This window comes from Capsicum annuum, chromosome 2 (assembly GCF_002878395.1).
Source record: "Capsicum annuum cultivar UCD-10X-F1 chromosome 2, UCD10Xv1.1, whole genome shotgun sequence".
NCBI classification, from domain to species: domain Eukaryota; kingdom Viridiplantae; phylum Streptophyta; class Magnoliopsida; order Solanales; family Solanaceae; genus Capsicum; species Capsicum annuum.
In genome coordinates this window covers 1350378-1366239 of record NC_061112.1, presented here as the reverse complement: position 1 = coordinate 1366239, position 15862 = coordinate 1350378, and the positions used below count along the sequence as shown (strand labels likewise).

Below are 15862 nucleotides of genomic sequence, written 5' to 3'. Positions count from 1 at the left end.
ACACCCTCTGAATTATAGCATACATAACCCAAAAAATTTTGTCTATCTCATTAATAAAACTGGGGGGATCCTTCTTAACCTTAGAACCTTTAAAGGTTGGGTGATTTAACCTCATAAATTGGCTAACTCAAGTGACCTTAGATAAACTAACAATAGAGCCAAAATGATCAAACCAATGAGACTATGATGCCACCAGTTGGGAAAACATATGCATAGACTGATGGAATACCACATTAGAGATAGGTACCCAAGGTAACTAAGCATGAGTATCACTAGCTCGGGAAGCCTGAGGATAAATAGTAGGGATTAATGGATCCTCATATAGAATGGTATAGTTAGGAGCAGGGATCCTAGACCAGGTCTACTCTCCATAAGTAGGGCAAATTCTCTCCATATTTTCCTCAGGTGGGACAGAGGTTCCAGCAGAGTTTCTACGACCATTAGACCTTCAGGGAGGCATGATCTGAAGTGCGAGTAATCCAGGAGTTAGAGAAGTTTCATAGTACCAGACTCTATAGTCCAAAATAGAACACAAGAAAGGGAACCTTTCTAAATGCCTTATAGCCTCCCCCTTATAAGTGTTGCATGCTACACACCCATAAAAGGGATTTTACCTGACACAGATTTGTGGACACCCAATACCTTAAATCATGCTTTGATACCAAACTTGTCACAATCTGAATGCGAGTCTGGCCGTGATAGGTATCTCAACCCTACCATGGGCCGAAGACCACCCCCTTAGCCTTACCTCTAAAGCAAAATAATAATAAACAACATAAGCCAACCAAATCAATAATTGATAAATAAAACCAAAAGAAAATCAAAGGAGTCAAAACAAGACACTAACAACTTCCTAATCCTGTCCACAAAGAATCAAAACCAGAAATACCAAGTAAGTCGGGACATGCCCCCGACTATGACCAAAAAAGAATTCACAATTTCCAAAATATAAAAAAAAACCCTAATGAATTGACCGACCTTTCCAAATTATGGAGGTTCACCACTTTATAGTAGATGAACAGATGTACCGAGCCACCTAATACTGCATAGGAGAAATATAAAAGTCCTCTAAACCTACATCATAAAATAATGCAACATTCAGGGATGGTCAGTAAGGTGAGCACTGACATGTAACTCAGGGGAAAGGGATAAAATAATGTCATTGTCAAAAACCAGTCAGAAACCACATGCACAATATTTATAAATACATTTATAGGATATCGGGATAGGGACAAGGGTCCAATTATATGATAGTTTAAACCATTAGCCTGAACTTTTTATCTCGCTTAGTAATAAAGGCACCTGCGGGTTATCTGGGTCCGAATCACCCTATTAGAAGGGCCCCAGTGCATGTTAGTTGCATGAACTAAGGAAACCGAGGATAGGCTAATTACACCAAGGAAATAGCCATCCAAAATATAATGTGTATCCAAATACATGGTCATATAAACCCCCAATGTCGACAAATGTTATTTTCAATGCTAGTCCCCCTGGACTACACCTTCACGGTGAGCTACATAATTCTTTTTAAATCTAATTTAAAATAGTTTGTACATAAATCAACCATTAACCTAGGAGCCATTTATTTAAGCATTTCCCAACATAGTATCGTCATACTAATATGCTTGCAATCTATTCCATTTATGACAACAATCCCTATAACAATTAGACTCTCAAGTTCCATGTAAAATCCAAAACCATAGCCACCAAGGGCATTCCAAAATCATATTTATCCATTTATCCTTTAGTGCAATGAAATGGGTTCAAAAGACAAGTTAAATTATGCAATACCCGTATTCAAAATCAAGTTTACAATGTGGGTTAAGTTTAATGCTATTATCAAGCCAAAATTTCATCAATTTGGGGGAATCCATGTCCCCTATTCTAACCATTAAAACAATGCACAGATTTAGTCCCAAAACCATCAATTAAAAACATTAATAATCCATTTTAAAATGTGGGACAAGTAATTCAAGTAATAATAACCAAAAATCCTCAACCCAATTTCAAACCCATCAATTCAAAATCACATGAAAATTTAATAGATTAAAGCCACAATGCAAAATTAAAGTTAAGAAAATAGAAACATGCCTAAAATATAGAGGAAATCAAAGAGAAATTGAAGTTCAGTACTTGAATGGTGAATTTCTTGTGAAACCCTTGTACTTTCTTGAGTTGGGAGTTAAAGAGGAAAATAATAGTGTTTGATTTTTTAAAACTAAAGAAAAAAGGTATATTTGATTTTTAAAAATCGTTCAAGGAGTAAAAGGAACAAAATCCCCTTACTTCAAGTGATAAAAACAAAAACTGGACAAAATATATGTAGCTACATGGCATGCCGCTATCGTGGAGCTTAGCCTCCATTCCATGCCCTTATCGCGGAGGCTAAGTGGCGTGGCATGCCACTATCATGGAGGCTTACTGCCCCGAGGTTCTAAAATGACCCTGAACCCCTTTCAAAAAATCCACAACTTCTCAAAAATGCGCTTTTACATACCTAATAATAATTCAAGTCAAAGATCAACATTACATACGTGAGAGGATCAAAAATCAAATGATCAAAATTTTATGGGGTCTCACATCCAACCTCTCCGCATTTGAGATTAAGAATCCTTATTTAAGTTCTATAACATTATCTAAAGGTTTAATTAATGATTAACTATAATACACACATTATCTCCATTAATGGAGTTTTAAAGCTAAAGATCCTATCTTTATAGAATTCAACGTCCCCAACCATCAAAATTTATGATTAAGAATAATTAATTCATGCTAGGAATAATTAGTTTATAATCTAGAAGAAATTTTAGGTGATATTACATAAACACATAGGCTTTCATTATACTTTCATGAACCTATGGTTCTTATCTCTAATCATTTCAGCACAGTTTCTCATTTTATTGATTCTAGAAGAAGAACATATAATTAATGTTAAAATAAAGTAAAAATCTTACCTCAACAAAGAATTTTCACCCAAAACCTTGAAAATTTACCCTTATAGGTTTATGGAGTGGGTTTGTGAATTTGGGACCTGAAACTTGGCCAAAATAGGCATATAAACTTCCCGAGTCCTACTGAGAGGCCTCAACTTTTTAGCACAAATAATCTTAGGAAAACATCCATAACTTTTTACTCTGGAAGTGGATTAAAGAATGGTCCAAGATGTTGGAATAAGACTCAAAGATCTTTGATTTGGTGGTTATTGGACGTCATAACTCTTCATATTTTAGGAGGAGTACTCATTTGAAGTTTATCCTAGTTTAAACTTAGATCAAAACTCTATTGGTAAGGACACTTTCAACTTAACTTTGTGTTAGGGATTCTGTACGGCCCTAGTTCATACCTAATGCACTTTCACGCTAAAGAATTTATATTAATAATCCTAATTTTTTTATTAGGTTTGGGTTTATTTATACACATCAAAAAAATCAAATCTTAGCCTGAAAGCTTAAAATGGTATTATAAACAAAGTAATTTCTATATTGGACTCAAATTCATATTGGAAAATAAAAATTTAAAAATTTCATGCCCTTACCATAGATAAGTCAATAACAATGAAATGAGTAGTTACATGCAAACTGGAGCCTCGAATATAGTGATGAAGATAAAGAAGACGTGGTTCCAAAAACAGATGAATAATAATTTTCTTTATAGATTGTATGTTTTTCTTGTTATTTGATTGTACTTTATCATTTTGTATGCGTAAGAATTTTAAAGCTCAGAAAATACTTTGACAGAAAGAAAAACATTGATTAGTTTCTTCATAGATAAAGCATAATCAACACTAGATAATACTTAATGAGCATACATAAAAATAGTTAGTAATGTTAGCAGTGAGAATCAACATCTTGAGGTACTCCCATCATGAGAGGTATTTCTACCCAGAGATGTACTGTATTACATCTCACAAGGGATAGTTGCATTTATCATGACCATTTTTTTTGCATAAAGAGCACTTGCGAGAGTATGTCATGTTTGAAACAACCATTTGATTGATAATATGAGTGTTTGTTTGGACACGTATTTTCTCATGACGGGACATACACATAAATATATATATATATATAGGCAGCTGACACAGGCTCTTGACCTTCATCTAAAGATGTACGAGTCCTCGGCATCTATGACAGAATAAGACGTGAATCTCAATGACCAAACAAATGAATCATTCTCATGACAAAAAAGAAAAGATTTTTCCTTAATCCAATAGCCTCTCAAAAATAGGTAACAAACATTTCTATATTGTTCCTCGGGACACTACTAGACTAGACTTATACTTGTGAGACCAATGAACCTAAGACTCTGATAATTAATCTGATGACACTTATCATGCCCAACACAATGGGTAAGTCTAAACTCATTCTAACAAATAACATAAAATAAATAAGAAGTGTAAGAGAAAGGATAATAATAATAATAAACCCGAGTAGCCTCAAAGTAGATAGGCAGTATAATACATACAAAATAATAGTAACTGAGGTTTGATAGTCATGATTGCAAGACTATAAGAATAAGAGAAATAAATAAATAATATAAAATGTCTAATGTTAGAAAGATAGCATAAGAGGTGATAGATCAGACTCCAGTAATAACTGAAAGTAACAACCACTACCTCAGGAATTTCCTGGAAGTGCAATGCCTACAAGCAACTGCATGTTCAATGTTAGGGGGTCATTGGCTCTGTACTTGCACATATGTGTAGAAAAAACAAGCATGAGAACTTATCAATTTATACTCAATAACATAATTTACCTATCCTAATTCAAAGTAGTGGAGAGAAACACCAAAATCATCCATTCAAAATAACCAAATACACCTGCAGTCAGCAAAGCCACCCTAATATAACAAAATATAATAATCACCTGTCATATACATATCATAAGACAAGTCATTAAGATCCACCAGAAAATCGGATCAGATATTCAACTACTCATATTCTCAATAATAAGCACATAATAATCAATACACCTTGTATCACCAGAGAAAATTAATAGATGAATGAGTGCAATGCATATTTTGTGAACATATTCGCCACTATGTAAAGTTAGTAGATTCATGGGAACTCGCAAGGTTCATAAATTTTACAGACGTGCACTCTTATTCCAATATGTATAAAATATGTAGGTGCGCACACTTACCCCAATAATATATATTATTTAAATTAGGCATCTTATATAATAATTCAAATCATATATCAACTCAAAACTAGTTCAACTTATCAAGTGGAAGTGTCATCATTAACTAGTATGTTCAAAAATTCATTATAAAACTACATTTAACATCAACTGCAATACCAAGTAGGGAAAATTTGTCCACACAAGTAAATTAATTGCTTTTAACTCTTAATATAATATCAATACCCATATAGATGCTCATTACCTCACATATACGAAACTTGCATTCCCCGTTACTTCTAATACAAGCAACTAACACATAAATATTTCAAAAAAGAGTCAAAAAGAAAGTCTCAACTTACCTTAAAAGAGGACTAACAAAATCAAACCAAAGCCTTTCCTTAAAGAATAACTTATAAAGGAGCCTAAGCTAGTCAAATATAAATTCTCTATAAGAATACAAAACTAAGAATATCCATATTGCTATACTTTATATTTGGGTCCAAGAGTCAACTCTGGGGACACAAAGGCTTGGGGACACAAAGGCTAACTTGAAATTTTATTAAAAAAATCATGTTACCCATAATTGGGAAGTTCAAATATGAAATTTGATAAAAAAATGTAGTTAATGTCGATCTTAAAATATTCAATTTTATCAAACTTTGACTTTGCTGGGAAAACTCCAAATTATCAAGTTGAACAACTAAGATTTGACGGTAAAGTCATGGAATAATTAGCGGGGAATATTAAGATCTTGATTTAGAAACTTATCCAATATTTAGATTTGAAAATTCCCTTTGAAATCTCTTAAAATTGAGATCCCAAGCTTTAAAAATAGAGTTATGAAGTTTTGACTATAAAAACACATTTTATTTTCTGTCTAGTGACGTTACTCATTGCAATCGTGTGACCTACTTTCATGATCTCAATGGTCAATGTTAACCTGGACTACCAAACCAAAAGTAGACTTCGCAATCGCATAGGGGACCTCATGACCATGAACCAGGGGCAAGAAAAGTTTGCAATTATATGCTATACCTTGCAATCATGATGTTCGTCAAGATAGCCCTTCATGATCATAATAGAGGGCCACAAGATACCGAAGATAACTTTTGCAGCACTAGAAGATAACAACAAAAACTGAACAACACAAGCTCAAAACTCCCTAACAGACATTCAAAATGCATTTAAAATCTTGTGAACTCAACCAACTATGCTACTAGATCAAATTTGACATTCTCGACTCAACAAAAAATTCAGAATTCCCAATGGAGGTTATTATCGAGGGATGTTGACAAAAATCAACTCTAGGCCTTAACTTTCCAACATCTTATCTAAATGCTCAAAATTACACTGATAGTATCAAGACCTGAACAAACCATGATACTAACTCAAAATTGATATTTTGAGTGATAGAACTAACTAAATTTACATATGACGCTTAGATCTTCATATGTTCACAAAAGTCAACCATTTTAATTCAAATGCCTCGAGAACTATGTCTCCCACTAGAAATACCAAAATACAACTATGGTGAGGGGTGAAAGGGTCAAAATATGGCAAAAAAATCAAGGAAAGGGTTGTTATATCATCTATCTCTAAAACAAACGTTTGTCTTAAAATGTAGATATAAGAATGTCATGACTGGGGCCTACACCCTAGATGTAACAGACACTCAAAACCAATAATATCCCGAGAGGATCAATTGGTGTCATGACCCAATTTCTTAAGTTATGATGGTACCAACTCCAATCCACTAGTAGGAAAAGCCCAAGCTTGGAACGACAGGTAATGGGCTAATAGGCTAAAGATAAAAAGAAACAAGAAGTAAAACCCACAACAATAGTAACATAGGAGGAAGCAAGGGAATGTATACACACATATATATATATACATACACACACCATATAGGAAAAAAATATGTCACGGACCAAACCAAGGACCGACCGTGATAGGTATCACAAGTCTGACAGGGACTGGAGACCACCCTCTTTACCATACCCAAACAAAACACAATATAAATATAGCAGCAAAAGTCCAAACATATAACAAGATTGATAAACATCTAACTCAAGATGACTACTAAGATATGCAACAACCATCATAACCCACAGTATCCAAAAAGCCTCTACTATCCAAAAACAACCTAAGTCGGGACATGCCGCTAACAATAGACAAAAGAAACTATGAGAGATAGTTTATGACATAAAATAAACCAAGAGGTAATATCCTTTTAGAAGAAGGAGGCTCACCACTTCAAGATAACTCACGAACGGTGCAAGTTAACCTATCACTACTAGAACTCATAATAATAGTGAAAATAAAACATATGCCATACTCAAACCAAAATTGAAATGCATTTATGAAAATATAAGCATATATAGATAAAGGAAAGAATTCCAAGGTTTCTAATACTACTTCAATACCATAAGTTCAATAACATCAATTTAGTGAATAAGTTCGCTAAGGCAAGGCGGGTCCCCAATTACTAGGTCAAGGAAGAGCGATCTAGGTCAAATAATACTATACATAGGAAAAGGGGTAAAATTGGTTAGAAATCAAGTCTAGCTCAAACATTACCCAAGGTAATATCCTAAAATGATATTCGAGAGACTGACTAAGCCTAAAGAGTCTTCAAGCCATATATACTAGCTAAAAAGGGTAGTAGGAACTGCTATGAGGTCCCAAAAACCAAATCCATGATAGAACTTAACCTAGTGTAGTATAAAGCTTCCCAATCCCATTTCAAGGTATTAATAGTACTAATCTTCACGGTAGAGGATGATGTTACAAAATATTAGGGGATAACAGACCCAAAATTTATTGAAATAGGGTCCTAACCTATTAAATAAGGCGTAAAATACTTGATTGATAACCAAGATAATGAGTCCCATCGAAGCACGTGAGACTAATATGGAATATATTATCACAGAATAGATACATAAAACACTGAATGAATGGATGAAAAGTGAGAAGAAAATTCCAACACATATGCTACCTTCCTAACTTCCCGTAGGATCTCAAATGGGCAAATATACCTAGGGTTGAGCTTGATCATCCTCTCAAAACTCACCATGCCATTTATGTGAGATACTCACAAGAAGACCCCTTCACCAACTATAAACTTCAAGACATAAAGTGTACAATCAGCTTAACTCTTTTGCCTACTCTGATTTGTCGGTAGCCAATCCTAAATCACCCAAACCTAGTCCAATGACTCATAAATCAAATATGTACTGGGAGGTATTGTTCCATGATTTCAAGGCAATTTCAATGATTAAAAAAGGAAATTGTGCAAGTCTTAGGTATTCTTGTTATATCTGATGTGCTTTTGAATTAATTTTGTAGAAAAACAGAGTTCAAAGCCAACAATAAGAAAAATAAATGAAAATGCTATGAGAATATTGGCCCGTAGATGGTACCTACAAGCCCATAGGTTGTCAACATAGGTTGATTATCTTAGATTTTACAAGATGATGATTTTCTCTAATTTTTACGCCCCTTACCTTTGAGACGTAGATACTACCTACGGACTATTGACAACCCTTATAGGTAGTTTATCTATAGCTTGAAGTTTTCATTGATTTATACAAGCCTACTTATGCCTCTTCGGTAATTTCTACGGCCTGTAGGTAGCCTCGTGGTTGGTGCCGACTCAAGTTTCTTACACTATTTAGGATAGGTTTTTTTATGTAACTATAAATATCCTTTGGATGTTTTATTATCAGTTTACACACTTTTACTTTGTTTTGAGTTTTGAGATATATTATTGTTCTTGGTTTTTAAGGTTTGAAATTAATTTGAGGTTTTGGCTTTTCATTGTTATTCTTTGTAAGTTTGTTCTTATGCTTTGATCTATAGAATCTATGTGTGTTATTACAATCATGAGTAGCTAAACCCCACAACAAGGGTTGCGGGAACTCTGATGGATTAATAATTCAATTATAGTGCAGAGTAATTCTAAATTGGTTTTCTTACATGTATTGGGATTTCTTTAATTTTAATTTCTTTCTTGACGGTTGAAAATGTTAGGAAGCCGCTCATATTTGATACTTACTCGAGACAGAGGTAGATATTAGGAAAAATAAATAATAATAATAATTTGAAGATATTAACCTTCATCTAATTAACTTCAAATCGAGAGAAGGTAGTTAATCTGAGATCAAGAGCAAGGGTTAGTAATGCGACAATCTGAGATAGAGAGGAGATGAGTAAAATTCACCCAAACTAAGGTCGATATGGTTAGATGATACATAAATTGTTTTATTTTGCATGCAAGGCATCGAGATAGTTTGACAAGTATGAACAGTGTATGAAGTTATGAAATTAGGGGGAGCAATAATCCTAGTGATCCTCTCCTATTGATAACAATCCTAATTTCCCAATATTGTTACTGTTACTCTTATTTTTACAAAACCCTTTATTTATTTTTTACAATTTCTAGTTACATCAGCAAAATCATGACAGATTTTGACTTATTCCTCATGGGATCGACCCCAAACTTGTTTTCTATATTTGACAAGTGTCCACTTTGTACTTTCTTGGAGGTGTAATTTAGGCGATATCAAATTTTGGCACCGTTGCTGAGGAATATAGTTACGAATTGATTGATTAAGGTTGTTAAAGTTATTCATCTCATTTGTTCTTTTTTATTTATTATTGTTTCTAGGGTATACATCGGTTCATACCCAATACTTGGAGTCAAGTCAATCTCATAATTCCATTTGATCTTGAGATTGAATGAACCTTACGATAAAATCATAAGATAGAGAGAGAAAAAATTTATGAGCATGGAGCCCGAAACGAAGGGGTTCATAATGCCCAACTGAATTAAATTGGCCACCTCCGTATGGTATTCAATAAACTGACAAGCAAACAACTTCCTGATTAATAGCTAAAGAAAATATGAGGTTAGAACTAGCCCGATATGCTGAAGAAAGAGCTAGACAACATAAAAAGAAAGATCATTGAGCAGCACTCGATAGAGATAGAGTTAGAAGGAATAGAGTTCAACCACTACCAATTCATCAATATTTTCTAGCTTATGAGAATCCAAAAAAATTCAGGGGTATGTTAACTAGTTTGGATAGGTGCTATCATTCCTCCAGAATTGCCCTATAGAATAAATTTGATATTATGAGTGCAATGATCTAGTTACTGAATTTGAAGAGAGTGTTTTCTAGTTTGCCTTTTGATGATGCAAACATGTACATTATGAACTTTGTAGGGATTTTGACTTTGTACAAACTGTTAAGGGTGAGTCAAGAAGCTCTACAACTTAGGCTATTCCTATTCTCTCTTACAAGTGAATTAATATTACAATTAGGAGAGTTTTCTCATGGGTCTATTACCATTTAGAATGAGTTGAGGATATAGTTCTTGGACTAATTTTTCTTGCCTTCTAGGATGCTATGGTTGAAAGATGAGATCTATAATTTCAGATAGTTATATTTAGAGGCACTCTATGAGACATGGTTGAGGTTCAAAAAGAAGTTGATGAATGTTCTAAATTATAAAATCATAGGGAAGAACTTGTTGGAGATATTATACAAAGCCTTGATTGCTAATACCAAGGTTGTAGCTGACACTATTACCATAGGAGTTTTCATAAGTCCTTGAGGGGATCAGTTTGCAAAGATCTTAGATTAGATTACTCAAACCAAATAAGGGTGGGATACTCAGGAGGTAGGCTGGTCAGCTGGTACTTATGCTATTGGTGATTCTAAAGAGTAGAAATCCCTATATAAGATAGTAGATCAAGAGGTTGCATAACTGAGGACTGAGATTGGGTTGCTTACTAAGAAATTTATAGCTAATGTAGTGGGAGCACAATGTAAATCTCCTAGGCATGAAGAGTATTATTTTGAAGAAGAGGCAAAGTACTTGGATAGAGAGATGATGAGTTTTTGAGCCAAGGGACAAGGGTCTAATCAGTTTACTTGGAACTCGAGGAAAAAGAATCAAGGTCAGAACTACTATAAGGATAGATAAGAGATAAGAGTAGATAGTGTGATGTTGAATTGAAGGAGAAATAATAATTACAAGGAGAAAAATGGTCTTTATGTTCTAACGAGAATCATGATGTTGAGTTTGGTAGTTCATTATTGGAAGAATTGGTTGCTAAGATTGTTAAGGGTTATCTAAAAAAGTTTCTTTAAGGATTAATGCAGGTATATCAGGGTTGAGCTAAAAAGTAGAATCACATGCCATTGCAATTAAGCAGCTTGAGTAGCAGTTTGGGAAAATGTTGGCTATATTGAATTAATGTCAACTAGGTACTCTTCTTAGCAATACCATTCAAAACCTGAAGAACGATAGTCATTTCCTATCCATAACTACTCAAAGTAGTAAGGATACTATCGATCCATCTATGCCTATAGTTGATGATAAGAGGAGTGACACTGTGGATGTTAATGATGTATCCAAAGTTGAAAATGAGAAGTTGTTGCCTATTGGTGAGACATCATAGAAACCAACGTGTGTAGAAAAATGAGCTAATATTGATAAAGTCAAGAGTAATAAGGTCACACCAGTGTTGAAACCTATTCCACAACCTCCTCCATCTTTTTCTCAAAGGTTGAAGAAGGGAAATATTAAAAATTTATGTTAATGTTGATGGAATTATCTGTGAATATCCTCTTGTGGAAGCTTTGGAGAAGATGCTTGTTTATAAAAAATTCATGAAGGATTTAGTGACTAAGAAATGGATAGATAGTTTTGAGCCCGCTGATAATATGGACCACTGTAGTGCTATTGCCTTACGATCTTTGATTGAAAAAAGGGAGGATCCTAAAGCTTTCACTATTCCTTGTACTATTTGGTCCTTAAATTTGAACTAGCAATATGTGATCTAGGAGCTATTATCAATCTGATACCACTAGTTGTATATAAGAAGTTAGGGTTAGGGTCATCTAAGCCAACCGCTATGAGACTATTGATGCAAGATTGTACAATTAAAATGCTAGCTGGTATATTATGTGATGTATTTGTGAAGGTAGATTCGTTCATATTCCCAGCTAACTTTGTGATTCTCAACTGTGAGGTATATTTTAATATCCCTATCATCTTGTGAAGGCCCTTCCTAACTGTGGGTAAGGCATTGGTTGACATGGAGATGGGACATATTAAATTTTGGCTGAATGAGAAACATGTCATTTTTAATGTGAATCAGTTAATAACATTACCAAAATATATGGTAGTTTTTGTGATAGACACCATAGATGAAGATGCATTGATTGCACCCATTAAGGAGAGACTTGGTGACGAGGCATAGGTGATAACGATTATAAATTTTGATTGTAATAGTATCAATGAGTATGATGACATGGTGAACACACTTGTTGGTAGAGGTTCTTATTCTGATGCGTCGAAGAAGTTGGATCTTGATTTGGAAATTAGAGCAACCTCGCCAGCGCGGCCATCTATTGAGGAGCCACCAATCTTCAAAATGAAGGGCCTCCCTTTTTATTTATGTTATCCATTATTGGAGGCCAATAATACCTTACCATTTATTATTACAATAGATTTTCTAGATTCAATAGTTGAGGCCTTGATATTGGTATTGTAAAGGTTTAAATGAGCCATTGGTTATATTATTACGTATATTGTCAAAATTTCATCCAATATCTACACTCACAAGATTTAGATTGAATCAGAGTGCATTCTTAGAGTTGAGCATTAACATTATCTAAATCCACTTATGCAAGAGGTAGTTAAGCAGAAGATTATTATGTTATTAGATGTAAGTATGGTTTACCCTATTACTGATAGTAAGTGGGTAGTCTTACTTCAGTGTGTGTTGAAGAACAATAGGATCATTGTGGTCTTGAATGAGTGGAATGAGTTATTTTCCATAAGACAAGTCATGGGATGGAAAGTTTGCATGGATTATCAAAAGCTAAATACTTTGATGTAGAATGATCACTTTTCTATGCCATTCATAGATTAGAAGTTAGACCGCTTTTACTTGATGGTTATTCGGGTTTTAATCATATTTCTATTTCTCTCAAGGTCCAAGATAAACTTACTTTCACTATCTATATGGTACATTTGCATTCAAGAGGATGCATTTTGGTCTTTGTAATTCCCCAACCACCTTTAAGCATTGCATGATGGCTATCTTTTTTGCTATAATAGAGGATACTATTGAGGTAGTCATAGATGATTTCTCTATTTGATGTGACTCATTTGATGATTATTTGGTTCACTTGGCTAATACACTTTAGAGATGCGAGCAGTGCAACCTAGTTCTAAACTAGGAGAAGTATCACCTCATGGTTAAAAAGGGGATAGTTCTTGGACACAAAATTTAAAAGAAGGGGATAGAGGTCGTTAGGGCTAAAATTAAGGTGATTGACAAATTGCCTCCATCATTTTCTGTGAAATTGTAAAATTGCCTCCATTATTTTTTGTGAAAGGTATTTGGAGTTTCTTGGGTCATGCAGGGTTTGATAGGAGATTCATCAAGGATTTATCTATGATTGAAAATCTATTATGCAAGCTATTAGAGAAGGAGGTAAAGTTTTTGTTTGATGATACTTGTCTCAAGGCTTTTGAGTTCCTAAATGAGAGGTTCATTTCTGCTCCAATCATTATGTGTCTGGATTGGAATCTTCTATTTGAGGTGATGTGTGATACCAATAGTATGGCTCTAGGAGTGATCCTATGCCAAAGACGTGATAAAATATTTCACCCCATTTATTATGCCAGCAAAGCACTCAATACCGCACATAAAGATTACACTATTACTGAACAAGAATTGCTTGTAATGGTGTTTACTTTTGAGAAGCTCCTTATGGCAAAGAAGGATGCTAATATTAGATTGATTCGATGGGTAATATTGTTGTAAGAGCTTTACTTTGAGGTTAAGTACTGGAAGGACACAAAAATCAGGTTGTAGACTATTTTTTTCGGCCTAGAAGAGGAGGTGATGCTTAAATTAGGGGATGAGCTTGAGATTAATGATACTTTTCTAGATAATCATGTCTTGATAGCATCACAAGACTTAATACCTTGGTTTGTTGGATTTTCCAATTATTTAGAATGTGACCTTATCCCAGAAAATATATAATTTTAGTAGTGAAAATGATTTGTGCATGAGGTAAGAAAGTTCTTTTAGGATAAGCCTTACTTATTTTGGATATGTGTGGACAGTGTAATTTAAAGGTGTATTCCTGAAGTTGAGATAATGAGTATTTTAGAGGTATGTCATTCATATCCAATTGGGGGTCACCATAGGGGTACTCGCACGACCCATAAAATTTTTCAATGTGGTTTCTATTGGCCGATGATCTATAAAGATGCAAATAATTATGCCAAAACCTGTGACTAATTCCAGAGGCAGGGCAGTATCTCACAGATGCATGAACTCCCCATGACGCCTATTCTTGAGCTTGAGTTATTTAATGTCTGGAGTATCGATCTCATGGGTCCATTCGTGAGTTCACATGGTATTAATTACATCTTGGTGGAAATAAACAATATATCTAGGTAGGTAAAAGCAGTTGCGCTTCTCAATAATGAAGGTTGGAGTGTTACAACATTCTTAAAGAAGAATCTTTTTCTTGATTTGGTACTCCACAAGCTATCATTAGTGATGGTGGGTCCCATTTTTGCAAGCATTTGTTCAATGCCCAAATTGACAAATTGTGTGAAACATAAGACACCTTAACATCCTCAGACAAATGGGCAAGTTCAGGTCTTCAATCGTGAGATCAAGTCCATTTTGGCAAAGACTATGAATGTCAACCACACGACTGGTCAAGAAATTTAGATGATACACTTTGGGCCTACTGGATAGCTTACTAAACTCCCAGAGGTTCCTAACCTTATAATCTTGGGTAAGATAAGGTGTAATACCCCATACTTCTACCTAGCTTAAAATCATCCTAAAAATGTTAAAGGCTTTCTTTAAAAGAGGAATCCACTTTTATACACATGGAATTTTCATGATTTTGAATTTTTGTTGTGTGGAAAATTGAATAAGATTTCCATCAATACCAAATTCGCCTAAATACGATATCGGGGTAAAAAGTTATGGCTGTTTCAGGAAAACTGTCCGAACTGCCCAGGAGCGATGAAAAGCACGATGAACCGTCAAGCGAGCGATGGACAGTTGCCCAGATTGTTGTAACTGAGGTAGTAAGATCATTTTCTGGTCAAACTACGATAGAAAGAATGTCAAACCATCGAGCCAGTGATGGATCATCACCCAGACCGTCACAACTGAGGTAGTAACCCCACCTTCTGGCCAAAGTGCGATGGACATGTCGATGGACTGTCGAGCTAGTGATGGAACACCACACAAGCCATCACAACCGAGGTAGTGAACCTGTGTTCTAACAAAGTGTGATGGGCAGGCTGACGGGCCGTCGAGCCAGCGACAGACCATCTCCCAAGCCGTCGCTGACCCCGTTCAGAAATTCAAAGTCATTTTTAAAAGGGGCTTTTTGGTCCTTTACCACCCTTTTTAACACCTTATTATACCAGACTCGAGATCATAACTTCATTATTCATTTACAACACCAAATTAGGGTTTCTCTCAAAGATCAATCCTCAAGAATAAGATCCCAACACTTTTTCAAGAAACTAAGAGATTCAAGTTCTTCAAGTCAAAGAACTTCAAGAAACTCATAATCAAGGTATGTCAAGTGTTGATTCATGGGTCCCGTTAACCCATGAATCTCAAGAATCTCTTTTCAAATTCCAAAGATTGTGTCTTTATGAATGTTCATGATTTAGTTGAATTG

The 15862-nt window shown here is 34.7% G+C and overlaps 1 pseudogene; it reads left to right on the top strand.

The window, feature by feature from the left end:
* Window positions 1–15149: 15149 nt before the first annotated feature.
* LOC107857675 overlaps window positions 15150–15862 on the top strand; it is a 38583-nt pseudogene continuing 37870 nt past the window's right edge.